Source organism: Pinus tabuliformis, chromosome J, assembly GCF_031772625.1.
Source record: "Pinus tabuliformis cultivar Carrire ecotype Pingquan chromosome J, CPIR1, whole genome shotgun sequence".
NCBI lineage: Eukaryota > Viridiplantae > Streptophyta > Pinopsida > Pinales > Pinaceae > Pinus > Pinus tabuliformis.
The window spans coordinates 918,248,308-918,272,399 of record NC_142295.1 but is presented as its reverse complement, the minus strand read 5'-3'; the positions used below and the strand labels follow the sequence as shown (position 1 = coordinate 918,272,399).

General features: G+C 39.4%; 1 pseudogene across 1 annotated transcript; it reads left to right on the top strand.

Moving 5' to 3' along the window:
• The first annotated feature begins 7,978 nt into the window (after positions 1–7,978).
• Positions 7,979–9,356, top strand: LOC149229753 (pathogenesis-related thaumatin-like protein 3.3; annotated as a pseudogene). Its single transcript, XR_016247315.1, has 2 exons — positions 7,979–8,126; positions 8,619–9,356. The product of XR_016247315.1 is annotated as a pathogenesis-related thaumatin-like protein 3.3 (transcript).
• Positions 9,357–24,092: the final 14,736 nt, after the last annotated feature.

The following is a 24,092-nucleotide window of genomic DNA, read 5'->3' as shown; positions in this document are numbered from 1 at the left end:
TAAGGTTGTCCCAGGTTAAAATTTTCCTGTGGTGAACTAACCACATAAAAAGTTTGATTTTCATCCAGCCTTTGTGCTTCCAAAGCTTCTGCCAAGTTTTATTAGGAACTTGGGATTCCAGATCAAGGAGCAAACCTTTAGCTCCCTTGATATTAAAGTTGCCCTCTTTTTTTTTACCCTATCTCAGTTGGTCCTGCCCTTCCGTGACTAAAATTGTTCTCTGATCCAATAGTCTCTTGAGGGACTCTGCTTTACTGTTGAGGGTCCTGTCTCCTCTGTCCTCTATCTTTTTCCAAATCCTCCATTTTCCAACATTCTGTGGATTCTCCCAAAAATATTTCATCTTTACTAAACCTTGATTGTTAGTCTCATGCTTGAGGCCTAAAATTCTTCCTTCAGTAGATTAGGTTCTTGTTGCCATTTGTCCTCCCAGAAAAGTGCCAGATCGCCCTCTCTGATTTCCCAGAAACTATTTCTTTGAACTACTTCTCTATTCTCCCAGGCCTTGTTCCATATGGGGGAGCCTTTCACTGTTCCAGTCATATGTATGATTTCAGAATCTGGCCAGGCATTGGCATATTTTTCCTTCTAGATGCTTGCCCATTCAGATTTAGGATCCTTAACCCACCTCCACCAAAGTTTGGCTCCAAGAGCCTTGGTGAGAATCTTAGGATCGTCCAAACCCAGGCCTCCTTGGTTCTTGGGTTTGCAGGTCTTTTCCCATGAGACTAAAGGCCATTTTTTCCTTGTTCCTCTTTGCCCCAAAGAAAATCTCGTTGAATATTCCGAAATTGCTGTAAGACTCCAATTGGAGTTGGGAGGTCTGATAGCATAAATATTGGGATTGCTTGGAGAACTGCCTTAGTAAGAACCAATCTACCTGCTAAATTTAAAGATCTGTTTGTCCATTTCCCGACTTTGTCAAGATTGCATTTTAGTTACTAGAGGATCCCATATACTTTTGTGTCGGGGTTTAGTAGCAAGAGGAACTCCAAAATACTTAGAGGGAAGGGATTCTCTTTGAAAGCCTAAAATTCTAGAGACATTTCTCTCGATGGCAATATGAGTATTAAAGAAAAAGATTTTTGATTTGGAAAGGTTTACTTCCATACCTGTGGCCTTCGAAAAGTCATTCAAAATTTGTTTGTAAGAAAGTGCTTCCTTAACTGTGGGAATGCCTTGTAACATGGTATCATCTACAAACTGTTGATGAGTCAGGACTTGCCCATTCCCCGAAAGTTGGAGTCCTTGAATTTTTCCCATTTCTCTTGCATGCTTGATGGACCGCCCCAACCCTTCCATCATGAGGATGAAGAGAAAAGGAGAAAGTGGATCTCCCTGTCTAAGACCCCTAGAAGGGAGAAAAAGTTCAGAAGGAGAGCCATTCACTAAAATTGAAAAGCTAGAAGTAGTCACAAGGGCCATGACCCATCTGACCCAATTATGATCGAAACCAAACGCTGTGAGCACTTTTTTGATGTACATCCAATTTACTTTGTCATATGCTTTGGCTATGTCCAGTTGCATGATCATTCCCGCTCTCTTGTTGCATGTTAATGAGTGAATCACCTCGTGAGCTTGAATTATGTTGTCCAGAATTTGTCTTCCTTCTACGTACCCTGTTTGTTCCCCGGAGATGAGCGTGGGCAGCAGGGGTTTAAGTCTGTTAGCCACAACCTTGGAAATTATCTTATAGACAACATTGCATAAGGCTATGGGCCTGTATCTCTCTGGTGTTTGAGCATTATCCTGTTTTGGAATGAGGGCAATAAAGGAAGTATTGAGAGCTTTCAAAATGGTCTTGTTCCGCCTGGAGTCTTCGAAAATTTCGACGATGTCCCTTTTAACAATATTCCAACACGCTGTGAAGAAATCCACATTAAATCCATCTGGACCTGGTGCCTTGCCATTTTGCATTTCCTTGAGGACCTCACTAATCTCCTGTTCAGTCACAGGTCTGTTGAGATTACAATTATCCTCTCTGGATACCAGTTTAGGAATATGTTTAATTAAGTTCTTGATGAATGGTTCTCTTTCTGAGAAGTTTTCCTTGGCAATGTCTCGAAAATGCTTTACTAATACTGCATCTATCTCCTTATGGGTTTGAAGAATTCGGCCATTCTCGTCCTTGATCGAAGAGATTCTGTTGTGAGCTCTATTCGCAATGGTAGATCTATGGAAAAATTTCGTGTTTCGTTCTCCTTCTTTTAGCCATAGAACCCTGGATTTTTGTTTCCAAAAAATTTCTTCTTGTTTACACAACACTTCCCATTCTTGGTGATATTTCTTTGCTTGATCATTTTTGTCTTTATCAAAGCCATTCTTGATTAGAGCTTGGTTGAGCTCTAGGATTTTGTTTTCCACTATTTTTTTACTTGTGAAAATATTGCCAAATTCCTTATGGTTCCATTCCTTTAGCTTCTGCTTGATGTGTTTTAATCTCTTATGTAGAATGAACATGGATGAGCCATGAATCTGCAGGTCTTCAGCCCACCATTTTCCAATGTTGCTGAAGAAATCTGGGTGTGAAAGCCAAATATTTTCAAACCTAAACGGTTTGTTTCTTGGGGTGCCAATGCCCTTGATCTCCATTTGAATCGGCCAATGATCTGAGCCTCCATAAGGAAGAATATCAGCTACTATTTCCTTGTCTAGAAGCATGAGCTCTTCAGAGATCATGAATCTGTCTAGCTTGGAAGCTACCTGGGAATCCCCTCCTCTTTTATTGTTCCAAGTGCAAAGACCATTATTTGTTTCAATGTCTACTAGCTTCATGTTTTCTGAAAAACATTGGAAAGCTGAGGAATCTTTGTTTAGTGCTGTTGTGCCCCCTTTTTTCTCTGAGAGAGATCTAATCATGTTGAAATCTCCTCCTATAAGCCACGGTAGCCCTACAAATCTGTTTCGAAGGTCCACTAAGGATTCAATAAACTTGATTTTGTCATCTAACCTTTGAGGGCCATAAACATTTGTTACAAGATAAGTGTCCTTGTCTCCTACTAGCTGTATAACCACTGATAAATAATTCCTAGATGCCTCCCCATCAATAATACCTACTTTTTGGGGATTCCAAAGGATGAGGATACCCCCTGCTGTATTTTCTGCTTTGACTTCTATAAACTCATATCTGCCGAGCCACTTACTATGAATTTATTTTATCTTTTGAACAGAGCATTTCGCTTCTTGGACAAAAATTATATCCGGAGCTACCTGTTTCATTCTATTATTCAGCATTCTCTGTTTTCTTTTGCTTCCTAGACCTTTGATGTTCCAAGTTGTAAACTTCATAATTACTGATTAGTAAAGGAGTAATTGGTTAGGTCTTTCATCTTACCTGAGTCTGTCATGAGCTTTCCACATTCCATTAATATCTCATTCTGCTTTTTTCTGCCCCTTTTTTTCCTCGGGTTTCTTGGAGCCAACACTGGAGTTGGTTTTACCGCTTTCATTCCCTGCTTTCCTTGTCTTTCCATGGTGTTGTCTTCTCCCAAGCCTTTTTTCTGAGTTTTCCATAAGAATAACTTCTTTATTCGATTACATTCTTCTTGTGGTAGAGATTCTACTCCACTTGTTGTTCCCTTACTCAAGAACCCTTCTAGATCTAGGTTTTCTCTGTCGAGAATCTCTTGTAACTCATTGTCTTCCATTTCCACCTCACTCTGGGTCATTTCCTGATCCATCTCCATCTCTGATTCACTCATCATGATCCCTTTCTGTTTTTCCTTTACCTGTTCCTGATCTTGTTCTTCTTCCTTTTCCTGCTTATCATCTCCATCCTTCATAACTTGATTTTCAACTGCTGCATCTTCCTCCTCTTCCAGAACATGGAACTGATTTTCCCTTCCTTTTTGGTCTCCACTTTGGTGATGTTTTGGCCCTTTTTTTCCGTTTTTACCTTTGTGAGCTACTTTGTGAAAGCCATCTGTCTCCTTCATTGTGTTAGGTTTACTTTTGTTCTCAGCCTTACTGATAGGACAGTCTCGAAGAAGATGCCCGTGTTCATGACATTTTCGACATCTAAAAGGAATGTGCTCGTAGTCAACCGTCTGCACCCATTCCTCATCATAAACCTCTAATATGACCTCGTCCGATAGTGCTCCAGATAGGTCCATCTCTACACAAATCCTGGCAAAGGAGGTATATTTTCCCCTTCTTGTGGCTTCAGAAGTTTTAACATACCTTCCTAATTTATTTCCTATGGCTATTAGTGATTCTATTTGCCAATAATATAGAGGTAGTGAATAGAGTCTAACCCATATTGGGACTGAGGTAAAGGTTTCCCGCTTCGGCACGAAGTTCATCATCCACGGCCGCATGTAGAGCCTTACTGCTGCATAGAAGTAGGGCCCTCCTTCGAACACTTTGTCTTTGTCCTCAATGTTCGCAAACACCACGGTAAAAAAACCCTTGGATCCTAAATGAAGATCAATGCTTCCTTTAGGCTTCCAGTGGTATCTGATCCATGTTTGTAAAGCCTTTTCGGTGGGCCATAGTCCCATGAATTTGCATATGATTGCATAAGTCTGCATGTGCTCCCTGTGGGCCTACAGCTCAGGGTTATTTAAGATTACTTTGGGAGTGACTTCAGCTTTGGGCTTCCACGGTCCCTATTGTTTCCTGTCTTTTGTTCCCTATTTTTTGTCATTTTCCTCTTTATCCTTTGTACCATCCTTCTCCTTCTCCTTGTTGCTTTCTGTTTCATTTTCCCCACTTTTCCCCCCTTCCATCGTGTTACCTCTGCCTGAATCTGGAGATGCCTTGCTCTTGTTTATCACTACCTCACGGTAGGAGGGAGTGGAGCTCCCTCCTCTGCCCCCATCCATGGAGAGAAGCCTGCGCAGAAACCCCCAACCCTAGTTCGCCGCTCTTCCGCTTTTCCGCTCCCGCCGTCACCCAAAAAAAGATTACCATATTTTACTCTCACTCTTAGTTACACTGTAAGTTATAAATAAAATATATAAAATAATTTTATATCAAGTTTTAAAATTCTTTTAAAGTAATTAGAAAAAACAATTAAAATTGATATTATTTATATTTTCATATTTCATTAGGATATATAATAGACTATTTTAATATCTATATTAACTAATTTATTTTAATATTAACTTTATAAAAACCATAAACATATATGTATATATCAACCACAAACATATATGTATATATCAACCATAATAAAATATTTCAATGTGTACAAAGAATAAGTAATTGAAATTAAAAAGTTTCTCTTCATTATAACAATGATAAGAGGGAGATGTGTAATTAATTCTATCCTTAATATAAAATTAATATAAAACATTTAAAAAATATTTCAATATATAAAAATAAATAATATTGAAATATATTTAAAAATATGTTAATAGGAAAAAAATAATGTGGCTAATTTATTCTATAAATAAAATATTTCAATGTCCACCATTTATCAAGTTAGGTAAGTCAAGTAAGGGCTGGTGTGTAAGTCAGGTAAGGGTGGCCCAGCCCGTATGATCCCGTACTTTGACAACTTAGATGCTGTTGGGTTGCAACTCCTCAAGCCACAGGTCAAACCTAGAGGATCACAATCAACTTGACAAACAAAGTAAAAGTAGTAATAATAATAATTATGTGTATATATTATATTTAGAATATTTGAAAAATTAAATTCTTATTGAGGGACTGTAATTGTACTTATTTTATTAGTTGTTATATTATAATTCAATAGAAAGGAGATATGGTAGTTAGTTATAAATAAAATATTTCTATTTCTCTTTGAAATAAAAGGAAAAAATAAATAAAGTTGATATTATTTATATTTTCATATTTGAATTGGATATTTAAATAGATTATTTTAATATTATGTTAACTAATTTATTTGTTTTTTTGAATTTTAATGTTTGATATAGAATTATATTTTTGCCGAAATATGCTATATAACATAGTATAGGGGAGAAGGGGAAATGTATAGGTGTAAGGTAAGAAATGTGTAGGGGTAAGAAAGTTTGTCAAAAATATAAATAGAAAAAAGTTATAGTTAATTTCACTTGATAATAATCTATCTCGTCCAAGAAAATTTAATAAACAAAAAATCATAAATTAGATAAATATAAAGTGAAAAACAATGAACTCTAAGAAAAGCATGGGAAAAAAGTAATAGATTAAATAAATATAAAATACAAATCCATCCATTTGCTATAATAAAATACACAACCATATGGTATAATAAAATATATAACCATGTATAACCAAATTATGAGCATTAATGCTTTTCTCAAAAGCTATTTTAATACAACCAAATCCAATGAATAAAAATGAATAGTATAGTAAGTTAGAAAGTCAAGTGATATTTATATATAATATTTAATTTAAAAGAAATTAAAAATTTAATTATATTTTTAAAATCAATTAAGATTAATAAAAGATAACTAATAGTAATGTAAGGTTTTATGATCAAAATTTAACATAGTAATAAATTTATTATACAATTTATGTGTGTGGTCCATTAATTAATATAAAATATAACTATAAATATGAGACCCTTTAAACATTTTAACAATACTTATAGTAACTAATATATGTGATTTTTCTTTTATAACTAAATAAATCAAGAATTAAACACTATAATTTATAAATGGAGAGAGTAGAGGGATGCAATCTTTGGAGGTGCATTTTTCTTTTAAGATTTGTATTATAAAAAGGGTTTGCACCTCAACAGATTTGATCCCTCTAAGTTCTTGTTAGATCCATGGTTAAGATAGATCTATACTCATTGTTGTTAGAGCATTTCAAGTTTCATTAATAAATGTTAATTTCGAATGGAGAAAATATTTGTTGGAATTGCATGTTTAAGCTATTTTATTCCATGTATCTAAGGATTTTCAAATTGTTGATATATATATATATATATATATATATATATATATATTGGAAATGCATTTTTTTTCAAGTTTTGCATTATCTTACACTTTAAGAGATTGAATTTTTCTCGATTCTTCTAGATCCATAATTAAAATAAATTTATACTAATTAGATTTTACTTGTATATTTTTTCAATTTTTAAAAATAATATATTTAAAATGTTTTATCTTTCACTATTTGTAGATATTTTATTTGTATATCATTTTAAATAGGCACAAATAATTAATATTGAAAATAAATAAACAAAATAAAAAAGTAATTTATTTTTTAAAATTAAAAAAAAAACCAATATATTATTACTCTTTATAAGATGTATACTCTGGAATTTTTGCAATAATAAGTTTTATACTGGCCAATTATTTTAATGTATCGAATCGATGCCATTAAACTATGGCTGGGTACAGAAAATGTGATGGGATGCAGGGTGACTCATGCATGATTTTAGTGCAGGTTGGGTGGGGAAATCCATATCGCACCAATCTACATATAATCCCTGACATGACACGGCACCGCAGAAACATCAGGAAAGTCATGAGCGTGGCGGCGCGACTATGCTGCTGATTTGTTTTCTTTGAGATTAAGAGAAGTTGCGATGGGATGTGTGATGACTTATGCGAAAAATGGAGGAATATTTTAGTGAATTCCACGGGACAAATTCCGGATATTCGGAAACAAGACCAGTCCCTGTTTGAATGCCTGACCTGGGACGGCATCAAAAGTCCAGTCCCTGTTTGAATGCCTGACCTGGGACGGCATCAAAAGTCCTGAGTGCGGCGGCGCGAGTTGCGACCCTGTTGGTGGTTGCCACCCACCAGATGGAATTTGATGGGTTGTTTCGCTTTCAAATTCCAACTCTCCGCTGTTCCTTATCACCGAATGGACCTGCAATCTTGCTGCCTGCCATACACGTTTCATTTTTTTTAGTGGCATGGCTTATGTTCTACGCCAGGCCTCGCTATACTTTCCACAAAGAAAGGATAAAGATAAACGACTTTTTAACGCATGGTTCGTGCTCCTGGATAGTTAGGGAAGGCTATATATAGATAACATCCGAACATCCTCACCTCACCTCACCTCAAGCGTTTATCAGGTTCCATTGTTTCATTGAATTGGAGTCGTCAGTCGTCTATGAGTTGTTGTGAGGCCGTTACAATGGTGGGGAGAAACAGTTTATCAGGTTCCATTTGGATCTCAGTGACACTAACATTATTCGCCATCAAATGTTTATCTGGGAGGTAAGCTGATAGATGCTGCTCTCTCTAACCACTCAAACTCTAGAAGAAGGTTAATTATTTGTGCTGGCTTCGGGTGGCAAAAATGCATTGTTCATTATTTCATGTGCAAAGGATAGACTATTCAGTATAGATAGTATATGAATAGCTTATTGTTTACTGAATATTTTGGTATTTGATGGAGGTAAAGGATTGATCATGTTAATCCATGTTTGTAATGTTTATCTGGATGGTAAAGTTTGGTAATTCTTTGATACTTTATTGACAGATAACAATTAAATTGGTCCACTCTTATCTATAATATTCCAAAATATATAATCTAGTTAAATTTAACTGCATATAGCATATATATCTGACCATAGCTGCTATATATATTTGCAATAAATATGTATTTGATTCCGATATATACAATCTAGTTTTGTCCATCAAATTTCGGAATATACAATCCAGTTAAGTTCAAGAAAAAGGTAGTAAATATTGCTTGGTGAACTGCAGTTGCCGAAGGGGCGACATTCACAGTGAAGAACCAGTGCCCATACACAGTCTGGGCAGCTGCAAGTCCTGGTGGCGGCAAAGCACTGGCACAGGGCCAAACATGGACTTTTAACGTTGCCGCAGGAACAAAACAAGCCAGAATTTGGGGTCGTACTGGATGCTCCTTCGACGCGAGCGGGCATGGCAGGTGCAGCACTGGTGACTGCGGCGGGTTGCTCAATTGTCAAGGCTATGGAAGTGTCCCTGCAACTCTTCTTTAGTATGCACTCAATCAGTACCAGAATCAAGATTTCTATGACATCTCTTTGGTTGATGGTTTCAACATCCCTCTTTCTGCAACTCCTTCCAACTCCAATTGCAAGAAAATTGGATGCACTAGCAACATAAATGCCATCTGCCCTTCGCAGTTAAAAGTGACTGACGGGTGCAAAAGTGCTTGTGCTGCTTTCAATACCCCTCAATACTGCTGCACGGGAGCCTACCTCAACAACTGCTCTCCCACAAACTATTCGAAATTCTTCAAGCAGCAATGCCCACAGGCTTACAGCTATGCCAAAGACGATGCCAGTAGCACCTTCACCTGCCCTTCTGGTGGTAATTACAACGTCGTCTTCTGCGGTTAACACCATCATATCCCACTAAATATATAACTAAATAAAGGCAAGTCCCTTTATGCCAAGGTTGGTGGTGCTGATTACAACATCATGATATCCCAATAAACATCCCTATGAAAGAGAATTGAAAGCGATACTGTTGAGATTGATTGAATGATCTTAAAGATTATTATATGAGTGGTGCGCGCGCTTGAATTGGCCTTCTATGGTTTTCACAGCAATTCAATTTCTCTATTCGGAACTTAAACCAAAAGCTATCACACCAATATAATACCAGGTAAATCCTTAAATTTTCGCGTTTAGACGTAAGGCCGACAAATTTTCTTGCTATCAGATAGCCGAATTTTATTTTTTTGAGATGGTATATACTGCACTGGTAATGAATATAGCTATTTCTCTAGTAAAAAAAATTCTTAAAACATACCCAAAAATGCTGGTACCAAGTTTCCAAATATTTCTAAATGTTCTCCATGTTCTTTTAGATATTTTGATCCTCTATTTAGATGGAGCATTCTTAAGCATGATATTGGTATTGGCAATGAGGAGCTACACAATTAGTTTCTCTATTCTTACTGTCAAAATTTAGTAAATTTAGTTTCTCTATTCGTGACAAAATTTGTTCTTTAGATCAAATTTGCTAAACACAATACTTTCTTTGTCTTTTTGAATAAGTAATTTCAATCACTCCATTTGGATTTGAAACGAAAAAGTTATAACCAAAACATTGGATATTTAATGGCATTAATATTTTATATAATTTTTTGAAATTATAATTAGCCTTGGCCATGCGCTTGTACTTTTCTCAATTAACTTCTTCTTTTTAGATCTTGTATTTCTTCTCTGCAATAAGCCTATTCTTTTAGAGACACTCAGACATTGGAATAATAGCTACTTTATGTGATACTCCTTTAAAATCTGATATATAGAAAATCTACAAAATATTACTCTCATCTTGTATTTCTTCTATGCAATAAGCTTATTATTTTACAAACATTGGAATAGTATTTACTTTATGTGGGACTCATTTAAAATCTTAGATATAGAAAATCCACCAAATATTATTCTCTTAACCAAAAAGCATTAGGGAATTTACCTATACATTTCTTTTAGTTTCTACATGATTGGATCTAGCACATACTTTGCATGTACATTTCTGACCACCTTTCTTACTTTCATGATTTTGTGAACTAACTTCTTGAGTTATCAATCTAGCTGGTGATATTTGGAATTTTTAATTTGGTATGTATTCTTAGTAGGTAATTTAGTAAAAATGTCTACAACAATATTCTTTCCCTGAGTAAATGAAATATGCTTGTGCATAAAATAATGGCCAAGAAGAATGTTTGGACTAATGTTCATTAACCTATATGGATAAATATTTAGTGAATTTATTAATATAAATTATTTGTCCATTGATAGCTCTTACCCTTTTTTTTATAGGTTCTTAATAGTAGCATGGGATCGCTCCAACCTTAGCACAAAAAATCATATCCCTTATGTCTATCTAAGCATCCAACTTGTACACTTTGTATCCTTTGGGTCTAATTTCTATGTGAATAATTACTCGATTTATGATGCCCTTTTATTTCTTTGCTATGTGAATAATTACTCGATTTATGATGCCCTTTTATTTCTTTGCATAGGGGAGCATATTGAATCATGCCTTAGCTTGGCTCCTCAAGATCCTTATGAGATTTAGCTTTTGCTTTGGCAAGAGTTTGTGCTAATTCTTCATCTGATGATGCATCTTCCTTTGATTGTAGAATTTGTAATCTTTTATAGGAATTTGATAGAAATTGCAACTGATCAATATTTTGATCTGCTAAAAAAAAAAAAAAAAACAAACAATTCTACTTTACTAATCTGCAGAAAAGAAATCATAACTAAGCAAAACCACAAGTACGCATTGATTTCTAGTGGAACCCAATTGGGAAAAAAAACCCCTCAAGCCTCTTTGCATTCATCAGTTGAATAGAGAAACTATTGCAAATGCTTGCTCTAGCTTTGAGCACAACCTGCAAAATAATAATTGTTATCTCTATTGAATGAGAGCTTCTAGCCAACACTTAGCCAATTGTATGCTCTTCCAACCTCTTACTTCATTGTACAAATATGATAAAATTTGAGCTCCTAAAAAATAGGGAAGTCCCTATTTCCTTGCGCAATTCCTAAGGAATTGATCTCCTCACTACATGTAACAAATGTACACTCAACTAGTATACAACTCATGTTACACTGCCCTTGTCTCCTCCACCTCAGTTGAGCAATTCAAATTCCATGCATGCAGGAGCTATTTTGGGTTGATTGATCATTTCATTGACATATCTCTAAGTTATATTGTTGTCCCACTCCTCAACTAACCTTCAACTGATTCCATCAATAGTTAGAGGTCATTTAACTGAATACAATTGAAAATAAGTGAACTAGATTGCTAAAATTTAGGAATCAATACATGCATGAATAAACTCCATGCCCCAATTTTGAATTTACTGAGCTAACTGGGTGACAAGAGCTATGTCACACTAGTTAACTGCCTCCAAGTTGTCCTGTTGATGCGGAAATTCGATTTACTCAATTTGACTAAGGCTAAAGTCAAATTGAGCCTTTCTTTCTACATTTTTTAACACTCCCACTTGGCAATAAAGGGATTTTTCACCACCCCTATCCTGCACTTGTGGAGTTCAAATTTACCTCTTGACAATGCCTTTGTCAATATGTCAGTATCTTGCTCCTCAGTTGGAATGTATTGTAGCAACATAATTATCCTTTACACATAGTCCCACAAATAATGATACCAAATATCAATGTGCTTGGACTTGTGATGAAATACTAAATTCTCAGACAGCTTAATACAACCCTGATTATCACAATATATCACTATCAGATCCATATCATGACTAAAAAGACCCAAAATTATTTTCCTCATCCACATGGCCTCGCATGCTGCTTGACTCACAACCATGTATTCAACCTCTAATGAGCTGCATGCCATAGACCTCTACTGAGCTGCGTGCCATAGAACTCTGCTTCTTGCTATACTAGGAAATAGCTGCGGACCCAACACTGAAGATAACACCTGAAGTAATTTTCCCATCTAATGGACTCCCTGCCCAATCTGCATTGGTGAAGCTTTGGAGATTCACTCCCTCTATCCTCCTGTACCATAATCCATACTCAACAATGTCTCTGAGGTACCATAACACATGCTTTGCTACCTTCCAATACAACTTAATATGCCTCACCATAGGTTGACTAAGCTAGTTTACTGCATAACACATGTCGGGTCTTGTGTTCACAAAATACATCAAAAACCTAAAAAGATGCCTATAAATGGTAGCATCAATCTCTTCACCTGAAGTGGCATTCTCCTTCCTACAATTTGTAGCTAGAGGTGTGTCCATAGGCTTACAACTCTCCATGTGAAATATCTGAAGTATTTTTGAGGCATACTTCCCCTGATGCACAAATAGTTCACCATCATCTTTCCACACTCCTAGCCCAAGGAAGTAATGCATTAAGCCCATGTATTTCATCTTAAATTCCCTTGCCAGATCTTCTTTTCAAGAGCGGATCAACTGCTCGTCACCCATCAATAGTAAATCATCAACATAAAAAACAAGAATACGCAACTTATAATCTATGACAATGTGATAGAGGTTCACATCTACTTCACTTTTGGTGAAGCTCAATCCATTGAGATAATTATCGATCTGAGTGTACCATGATTAGGGCACCTGTCTGAGACCATACAATGTTCTCTTGAGCTTGCACACATGTGACTCCCAATCATATGTCTCAAATCCTTTTGGGTGCTATATGTAAATTTCCTCCTCACCATCACCATTGAGAAATGTGATCTTCACATCCATCTAGTGGATTTTCCACCCCATCTGCATAGCTAATGCAAGAATTGATCTGATAGAGGAATACCTTGCCACAGGGGAAAATTTTTACTCATAATCAACTCCCTCTATCTGAGAAAATAATTTGGCCACAAATTTGGCCTTGTACTTCTTGGTGCTCCCATCAACTGCACGCTTCACTTTGTAGATCCATCTAGAACTAACCAATGATTTCCCTTCTAGTCTTGGCACCACCTCCCATACACTATTCTACATGATGGATTCATATTCTTCCACCATGGCATCAACCCAAATAGGTTGAGAAACTGCTTCCTCAAATGAAGAGGGCTCTATCTCAATGAACTCTATCATGAGATCCATGTAACTAGTGTACCTCTCAGGTGACCTCCTTTGCCTGCTCTGTGATGTAGGAGCTCCCACATGCTCCTGTGCATCCTGCATCAATATATCAACTTCTCAGGTTCCCTTTCTCCCTTCTCTAGATGTTTCTGGTTGAGTGGGTGTCTCCACTCAACCTCCTCTCTGCTCCTCCATTTGTGTTTGCGCTACAACTTCCTGAAGCTCATCTTAAGGCTCCTTCTTTAGAGATAGAAGCTCTTTCTCTGGTGGGATACTCAATTCGCATTCTAGAGAGCATCTCATAGCCTTCTACTCATCAAACTTGACATCTCTCCTCACAACTGTCATCCTTAGTGAAGGAAAATACACCCTGTAATTGTGTGGAGTTTCGGCGTATCCTACAAAAACTCCCAACTCTGTTGTAGGCTCAAGTTTCCTCCTCAAATCCTTGGAGACATAATAATAAAATGAAGCTTCAAATATTCTGAAATGAGACACATTAGAATTTCTCCCAGAGAAAGATTCCTCTAGTGTGATCATGCCATGTATTCTGTGAGTACTCTGGTTCTGCAAGTAGACTATAGTGTTGCATGCTTCCACCCATAGATGTAATGGTAGCCCCTGATCATGAACATATCTCTTGTTTCTCCCACTATGCTCCTGTTCTTCCTTTCATCTACCCGATTTTGCTGTAGGTTATAGGGTGCTATCAATTCTCTTCGAATACCATCTTTGGCACAAAAATACTTGAAGGCATTTGAAACATATTCACCTCCATTGTTGCTCTTGAGAGCCTTCACCTTCTTCCCAGTCTCCTTCTCAACCAATGCTTTGAATTCAACAAATTTGGAGAGAAATTCATCCTTCTTCCGCATGAAGAAGATCTAACATTTTCTAAAGAAATCATAATTAAAAATAACATAGTACTTATGTTTTGCTATGGAGGTTGTAGAAAAGGGTCCATAAACATCATAGTGGACTCACTCCAACATTGCATCAACTATGCTATCTCGGCCATGGAAAGTGGATTTGACATATTTCCCTTATGGACAACCCTTGCAGACATCTTGTTGGTCAAGGGATCCTTTAGGGAGACCGATGGTAATTTGTTGCATGATTTTTAAGGCACCATGGTGTAGATGACCCAATATCCCGTGTCAGAGTTCTCCAACATCTCAACTTCACACATTTTTTGCAACACAATCTCCCACCTTAAGTCTATATAGGTTCTTGAATCAAAATCCAATCTGCTTCACTTTCTCGGTAGTTGTGTGTCTCAGAAAGACTTTCCCTTTATTGAAAATATCATCATAGCCTCTATCCTCCAATACTGCTACATAGATTAGGTTATTCTTCAACCTAGGTATAAACATAACATCTTTGAGGCGAAGAAGGGAGGCTTTCTCCCTCTCAAAGGTGACAATACCAATTCCTGTAGCACTGTACCTCCCATCATCCCCCAATTTGATATGCACCTGGAGATCCTTCTCCTCCAGGCTACTAAAAACTCCTTGCACCCTGTCATATGGAACAAGGCACAAAAATCAAGGTACCACACACTCTCCATAGCAGTGTGTTGACACGGTGAATGTTCATTGTGCCAACAAAGGGAACTAACCAGATCATAGACCCCAATTGGATCCACTCTCATTTGGAGTGGCTAGTTCCAATGAGTATTAAAGGATCTCGTAAACCGTTATAGGTGTTGAAATATTGATTCTTGGAGGAAGACTTCAATTAATTCAACAAAAGAAACAACTAACCTATACGTATCAAATCTTATGTACACTAATTCTAACTACTTATGCTAGTCCTAACTATTCTAATCTATCCTGCAGGAGCATAACAAAAGAGGTTAAACATCATATATGGATTTCAAGTCCAAATGAATCAATTACTAGTTCACAGATGAACAAGGTTGTATTAAATGTTAATTGCAATCTAATTACTCATACAAGAATTCACATTCCTCTCCATACAAATAAAACTTGCAACTGATGTTTAACAGGTTTAGAATCAACAACCTTTCATGAATTAACCATGGTAACAAATTATATTTGAATAACCAAGACTAGTCACGAACTGTCTGTTATCAATATGCATAAAAACAAAACATATTTATATTTATGCCAGCAACAACACCCTGATTCCAAACACATGAAAGAAGAGGAAAATAAATCTGAAAAAGGCTCTTTCTCGACCAAACAATCTTCTTTATTAGCACAATAAATCAAAAGCTATTCTGCCCAAAAAAAGTCCTCCCCTCATCTTCGGAGGTAACACTTATGCAGAAGGAACTGACCCTCTGTCTTCCCCTAACTTTTCACCTCCCTTCTCTTTTCAATATACAAATCAAACTATACAGATGTAGAACAGTCGATGTAACCACTGACATGTTGAGGTTACATTTGCTGGACTGTTCTACTTCCTGGGGGGGAATGAATGGATGTCGATGGAAAGGAGAATGACTGCGTGTCATCTCTTCATGATGAAACCCGAGACAACTTCACTTTCAAAATACAAAGGCAACGCGTGGAAACCCGACCAAGAATGCCTAAGGCTAGATCTTTAACTAGAAAACACCTGCATATATGAACTCTTCAGATCCGCTCATGCATCTTTTAATCCTCGCCTACAGAGATAATTAGCATTAGCTTTATGATTAGAAACATATGATAGAAACGCTTAAGAACAAGTCTTGCCCTCATTAAAACTTTATAAAATGATAAGGCGTATTGAAATCAAAAGGAGCGAGTGTGAAAGAATTGGCCCCTGGTTCAACCAAGGTTGTGATGCGATCGAGTCACAATTGCACATCGCAGCAGGCAATCACATACAACATCACCCCTATCAGATTTTCCTTTGAAAACCTGGACCACAACATTTTATCAGAATACACGGGAAAACTTGCGGCTGCACCATAAGGCCGGACTTCAAATATTATGCACCTGGGGATATAGTTATCGTTGGGTCCGCTAATTGCATCACGCCTTATGTATAAGCCTCGGGCTCTGCCGATTGCGATATGTGATAGGCCAAACCCGAAAATATATATGCTGTGTTTAATAGTTCTGGCGGGTCCAGTATATTGTGGTGCACCTTATATATAAAGCTTGGGCTTCGCTGATTGCGATATGTGATTGGGGAAGTGGACTTGAAAATATATGCATTATGCTTAATAATCCTGGCAGGTCCACTATTCACATCTCGCCTTAAGTATGACCGTAGAGTTCTGCCAATTACGATTTGCGATGGGCTCCGGACCCAAAATAAAATGTGTTGCGCTTAATAATCCTAGTGGGTCCGCCATTCGCGAAACGTTGAAGCTTGGGCTCTGGGTCTTAGTAAAGTGCGATTGCAATTTGTGATTGGAGGCCTGATCACATCGCATTTATTCATCAGAGATAGGCCTTGCCCTTGATCAATGCGACCTGCGATATATAATAAAGGTATGCAACGAGGATGTGCGGAGATGTTAAGTCATGCGTGCTTTGAAAAGAATTTCTATTATAAAAGAGTTATAATAGGAATAAAGGTGTGATGGAAGGTTTTGAGGGGTAAAGAGTGGGGGTGGTTATATGTGTGGGCATAGGGCACCATGAAGGTTTATGAGGATTGAAAGAGTCTCAATGAAGGATATAAATGAAGGGATAGACTGGGTTATGAATGAATCATGCAACAAGATTTATTCAAAGGGGGTCTTGACCCTTAAGAATTGAAGATTTGACTCAGCACAGAGTTAAAATTCTTGAGATAAAAATAGATCATTCATAGAAGTGAAATATCAAACTTCTAAGGGACCCATTCAAATTTGCTACCAGAGCATGTTTTAATAGGGTGGTGTTTGTGGCCACAACAAATGGCGAACCGCTGGGCGAACCAGTTATCTCTGTTTCCAAATAAACCTTGGATCAATAGAACATCAAGGTGTTAAGAGAAACTTGAAATGCAAACTGTATAGATGGAGAGGCATGGGTTCCACTTCAACATTAATTGCTTCAGGCGAGATAAAGACAAATAGCTTGTACTTACTGATAGGGTTTTGACAGGCATTCTCCAAAGGTAGTATTATGGGATTTATTGACCCTCTTTTACCTGTTTTCTACTTTCAAAAATCCTTTCAGGCCATCACTAGTCTGTTAATACATGTTTAGGTGTGTACCTCAGCTCTTTATCGCTCATCAATCTTGATGTAGATATGTTTATCTGCACTTTATGTAAGAATTTCAGTACTATATTTTTGTATGATTGAATGGGGCGTAGTCATGGATCATGCCATATTTTTAAACCGCTTAAGCAAGGTTGGGCTTGCTATGTCAACCGGTACTCTGATCCCAACAACAGTCCCTACTCCAACTGGCTTCCCAAACAACCTGTCCTTCTAGATTGGCATGAGGACTCATCATTTCATTTTCTTTTAAATAAGTCCTTCCAGTTTCGGGCACAAGGACTAGAGCACAATTGGATTTTCCACAGGGTATATGACAGGGAGCTTAGCCCATGAAAGGAGGTTTACTTGTAGATGACAGGTATTTCAAAACTTAGTGTGGTGGATAGGACCAATGGAGAATACCTGCAAACCTTACAGGCAAGTATAGGCTAGGTCTGAGTGGGATTTTAAAAATGCAGTGTTTCGCCATGCCAGTCCAGCTATGGTTACACATTTTTTTGTTTTATAAATATGCCCCTACATGCTCCAGGTATCCAGGTTATCAACAGATCCTACCTAGTTCCCAATAGATGCTAATGAATGTCTTCGATTTGAATTCCACCGCTGATTTTCTAGTTCTCATAGGCTCATTTAAAGTTTTCTTGATTTCCAAAGTAACGATGAATTTAGGATTGGAAGACTCATCAGCAGGTTAATGAGGGAAGCAAAAAGCTGAAGATAGTGAATGAGGGAAATTGGAAGAGGGTTATAAAAGGTGAAAACGAGATTGAAAGACCAAAATCAATTAACTAAAAGGACTGAAATTCAAAACAAAAAGAAAATAAACTTTGCGGAAAAACAAGAACAGACAGGGCGAAAATATAACTAAGCTAACAGAAAAAATAAAAATGAATCCTAACTTACTCAGGAGGTATCCACCATGTGGTGGTTACTAGAAGTATCTCTTAAGATGTTGGCCATTAACAGGGAGTTTTTCAGTTTCTCCCTATAAAGTTTTCAATCTGTAAGTTCCTTGACCAATTTTTTCCTCAACTTGGAATGGGCTGAGCCATAAGTGTTGGAATTTCATGTGTTTGCCTTTTGGCTCATTCAACTTGTCCCATTTCAGGACTAGCTCTCCTACTTGGTAATCTTTATCTCTTTCCAGATGGCAATCAAACCATCTCTTCATAATCATTTGGTGATTTCTAAATTTATTTATGGCTTTATCTCTCAATTCCTCCAACCTCACTAGTTGGTTGATCCTTTTTTGAAGTAAGGCTGAATGGGTCCCTCTTGATGCTTGGGAGAGCTGTAAAGAGGGAAGAGTAATGTTGGGAGGTAGGATGGCTTCCTGTCCATAGACAAGGAAGTATGGGGAGTTTCCTAATGCTACTTTTGGGGTGACCCTATCGGCTCAAAGGGAATTTGTTAGAGCGTTGTGCCAATTCCTCTGGTTGTCAGTGACAAATTTACAGATTATGCAGATGAGGTTTTTATTTGAGGACTCTGCAACTTCATTTCCCTGGGGGTAATAGTTTGATGCATACCTTATGTGAATTGATTTATCAATAGAAAATTCAGTCAATTTCAGTGATGAAAAGTAAGAAGCATTGTCAAATATGAGAGTGTCAGGGATGCCAAACTTGTTGACGATAATTTGTCACTGCCTTCCTGTCAGTCACCCTGCTGTGTCAAAGAAGTCACAATCACTGAATGTTGTGCCCTGAACTGGCTAAAAAACCCATTTTTCCAAAGTTTTGTGCATCAGCGCGTCTGTTCCTAAAATAACCGCGATGACCAGCGCCCCACAGTGTATTTCGTGCGCTGCCATCGCGGAAGAACATCACTTTTCCGCGATGACGCACAGCGCGGCTTTCACGTGTCCTTCCGCGCTGACATGGCTTGTTCAGTTGCTGTCATGTGCTGACAGCGCGGCAGTCTCCATATAATCCGCGCTGATCCAGTTTGGGCGAATTTGTTCAAACAACCAGCCTTCCAGATCTTTCCAGGCTTGGTTGTTAGCTTTGTGAATGTCGACTCCCTTCTATGGCATGTCTGTTCGACTCTTTGCAACTACTCCCCTTGAAGATAAGCTCATCCTTCCACCTTTCTAGGAGACTCCTTCTCCTATATAAACCTCCACCATTACCATGAGCAGCTAGTTAGAGGATAGCTAGATTTAGCTTGGATTATACAAGAGCTTGTAGTGCTCAGATTGCTGCTATAGGTGTGGTGTGTTAGGAGTGGAAGTGATTGATTGCTTTGGGAAGTTTGTTTGTGACATTTGTGTGAGAGAGAGAGACTAGTTTGTCTTGGGAGAACCATCTTCAAAGGTGAATGCTTGAGACACATGCTGACTGATCCCTCCTGAGAAGTTTATCGACGTCAGAACATTTGGTTGTACTCTTCTCTATTCAAATTAATAATAGATGACTGCCATTATTGTTCCATTCTCGTTTGTTATATGCAATGGATAAATGTGAATTATGTCTTTTCTGACTGGCATATAGTTACTTTTACTAGATTTTATGCTTGCGTTCGTCTTCCTTTCGTGTGTGCAGGTGTCCGTTCGCGGGGATCGCGGAGGACTATGACCAGCTGAAGCGAAGGAGCAAAGGAAACATCTCCTCGACAAACGACAGCGCAGGAATCCAAGTAGGTGCTCTTTACTTCTTGTCTAATTGTAACTAGGAACATGCGTGACGGCATTGTGTGATTGTTGCTAGACCCCTGTTGGGCTAGTAGGGATCGCCTCTATCCGTAGAGGGGATTTACCTTCTCAACAATTTGGCGACTCCGCTGGGGATCAGCCTTTTTGTTTTTGAGTCCACTTTTGTGTTTGACTTTGATTGGTCTCTTTGTTGGTTTGGGATTGTCTTTTGAGGCTTATGAACTTTCTGGGTGTTTCTGGAAAGCGTTTTTATTATTAAAAAGCTCCTGCCTTTGGTTTGGGAAGTTTTTGTTTTGGCTCTCCTTGTTTTTTACTCCCAGCGCGTTTTATTTCGGAACAGTCGCGCTGACATCGCGTCCCTGTTCTTTGGTTTTCTCTTCATCGCGCCTGTACGTCTAACAGTCGCGCTGACCTCGTTTTCAAGGGCAGCGCGCTTTATTCGTGTTCTTCCGCGCTGACATCGCGCCCCCTCTCCTTTGCGTTTTAAGTCATCGCGTCTGTGTGTCTTATATCCGCGCTGACCTCGTTTGTCCTAGGGCAGCGCGCTTTTTCCCTGTCTTTCCGCGCTGACGTCGCAAAGTTGCTGAAGGCCTCCCCCTGTCAGCGCAGAGTTGCTGAAGGCTACCCGCGCTGAGCCTGAAAAATTTCTTTTTGTCAGATTTGACCTCCTGAACCTCTTGCTGTGACTTTCCCTGCTTCTCCCCACTTGTCTGATGACTTGTTTTTTACTCTCTGAACTTTGAACTGTTTGATTACGAAGCTCAACTCCGTAGGGTTTCGTTTTGCTTGGTTTTAAGTTTGCGAACAACTTCCCTTCTAGCTGCTTGGTTCACATGTTCGTCCTGACTTTTGCAATTGCTGGATTGTGTTTGAGTCTCTAATTGACTGGTTGCAACTCTGGTCCATCGGATGTTTGCTTTTCTCTATTTGATTTCACGCTTCGAACCCTAGGACATCTAGCGGCCGTGTGTGTGTCAAGCCTGCCGTAAGGATCCCTGTTTGCTTGATTGACCAGCTCGTTCTAGACTCGCCCTTCACAATTTTTCAGTGATTGTTAGAGTGTATTGGTTTGTGCTTCCAAGTGATCTTTTGCACTTCCTCCTTGCTTGCAATCCTTGCTTGTTTTGCAGAGCTTAGATCACATAGCTCGTGCATTGCCTAGTTTCCCTTTGATTTCGAAGCTTTGGTTGAGTTTTAGGGAACTTCGTGTGCTCTCATTAAGTAGTTTACTTGGTGTTCAAGTTCCTCCAAATTCCTTTAGATGTGTTATGTCAATAAAAAGAAATGAATTAGTAGCTTGTTCGAAAAGGAAAAGAACATTTCATTGATTTCCGTTTTTCAAAAGAAAAGTTTCCTTTCCTCGCTTTAGTTGCATTTAGCTACTTGTTTGTTTGTTTTCGTTTTGCTTCAAAATTCTTTACCCTCTCGTAGCTAGAATTCATTGAACGAAAACGAAATTCTTTTGCATATAGATTGCATCTAAGTAATTGTGAGCGAACATACGATAGAGCTTGAAATCGAAACTTAATCTCAAGATCAACTATAAAATGAACCAAATGAATCTAAAAACGCATTGGAACTAAACGCAAATATTTAGAGGTCTAGGTTAGAGACGTGTTCCGGCGTCTTAAAACATAGTCACTGTTGTTTCACATTGGGTTGGGTGATTCCTCCTTCTGTGACTCGATAGTGGTCTAATACGGACTGCGCTCCCACGTACCGTCGAGTATATAGGGAGACCCCACTAGGCTTTTATCCTTTATCCATAGGAAGCCGAGTCGGCCGCCCTACAATTCGCAATGCAGTGAACACAGCATTCACGAAGATTGACCACCCGTACCCTAAAAAGTATTCTGTGGTTTTGCGAAGAGTTTGGCACACCCTCTACCTAGAAGTTCCAGAGCAGTCACTTTTGATCCTTTTCGGACTCCCTAAACGAAAAGGTGCCTGTGAGCGTCTTGTCACTTCGTGCTCATTAAACATTCGAAGGAGACTGGAGTCATCTTTGTCCTTTTCTCGACTCCTGAAATATGAAAAGGTCAAGTTTGGTCTTTGCGTCTTTAAAAATTAATTTGGCCACGATAACATTTCCTTTTTAGATCTTGTGTGCGATAGTTTTGAGTAGGCTTTTATCGATAGTTTCCCTTAAGAGTTCTAAGGGGTCTGGTCATCCTGGCTGACCCGTCACCTCCCGGTACAAGTGACTTAGGTTCTCAATCCTCTGTTGCTCCTGAGGTACCAGTTGAAGGCGGTACTCTTCCCATTGTACCGAGTGTACAGCCTATTAACGTACGGTCCCCCAGCAACCCAGATTACTTGGAGGATTGGAATCCCGTCTGGGAAGAAGATTGGGATACCCCCCAAACCCCCCGTACCCCTTTAGGTATGTCATCTCCGATGGAGGGGGCAGCTTCCAGCACGGGTGAAACACCCGCGGTCACAGACACCGAGACCCCCGCGGTCACAGACATTGAGACTCCGATCCCCTCTTCATCTCCCCTCCCTCCGCGATATCAATCGCTCAGGGATAGGTATGATGCTAGAACAACTTCTACCACCATATGGGATCCTTCTCTTGCGGCCTCAATTGGCCCTTTTGTTTCACAGCCTCTTTTCCCACCCCTCACCTCAGAACTCAACCCGATCGTCACCTCAGTTCCCGCTCAACCTACTGTTTGTGTAGCACGTTCGACTCCGGTCGTCAGTGCTGCGCCGATTCCCTCGTCTGAAGCTCCTCAAGCTGGTTCTTTTGTTGGAGGCATTCCGGGATCAGGACCGTATGATGCTTATGGGGAACCTATAACAGACCCAGATTACGATGGTCCTATCTTCTTCTTCGATGCGAATGGGGAGTTCCTTGAGGAAATCTCAGGTCTCCCTCACCACCCGTTCGAAGAGAACGAGGAATCCTTGAATGTCATGTATGGCAACGCTACTAGATACTTTGGAAACCGAGACCCTCCTCGGCACCCCATCGGACCACCCAATCAGGACCCGTCATTCTACGGGCAGCCCCCTCAAGGGCAACCGTTATATGGCCCGCCTGACCCAGGACAATCTGGGCATCCTCAAGGTCAACCTTACCAAGAACAACCTATGGACATGGGAGGTCCGCCATACCCATATCAGAATCAACCTATTGGGCAGCCCGAGCAACCGTCTTTTCAAGACCAGCTTGGTTTCCAGCCAGGATACCCCTCTGGACCAACTGGCTCAGTTTACAATCCCTCTAATCAACCAGCCGTTCAGCAAGGGTACCCTTATGGCCAAGGTGGACAACCCTATGTTCAACAGGGCCCACCTACCCCTCGAAACGCAAACCCTTCTGGGCAAGGGGGGCAACCCTCTGCCCAGCCTATTTACCCAAGAGGGCAGCCTGCCGTACAGCAAGCCCAACCCTCTTCCCAACCCGGTTACGGTGGGGGACCCACGGGCCAACCGTCTATACAGCCAAATCAACCCGGGGCCTACCCTCACCGTCAACCTGGACCCGCTGGCCAGCCTCGGCGCCAGCCAGCTATCCAACCCATTCGACCAACCGTTCCGCGAAGACACCCCTTGGTGGCACAGGGGCCGGCTGGCGTTCAGCAGGGTTATCCTGCTGGCCAACCAGGCCCATCCCGAATCCGGCCAAGTCAACCTTCGGGACGTGTAGTCCAACCTCAACCGGTTCAAGGACAATACTCTGGGCCTCAGACTCAAACAGGTTATCAACCTCCATATCAAACGCAGCCTGCCTACCAGGCTCCGTATGCGACCCAGCAGTCACATGGCTACCAGCAACCCCAGGGGCAAAATCAGTATGCTCCTTACCAAAATTATCAGCGACCACAG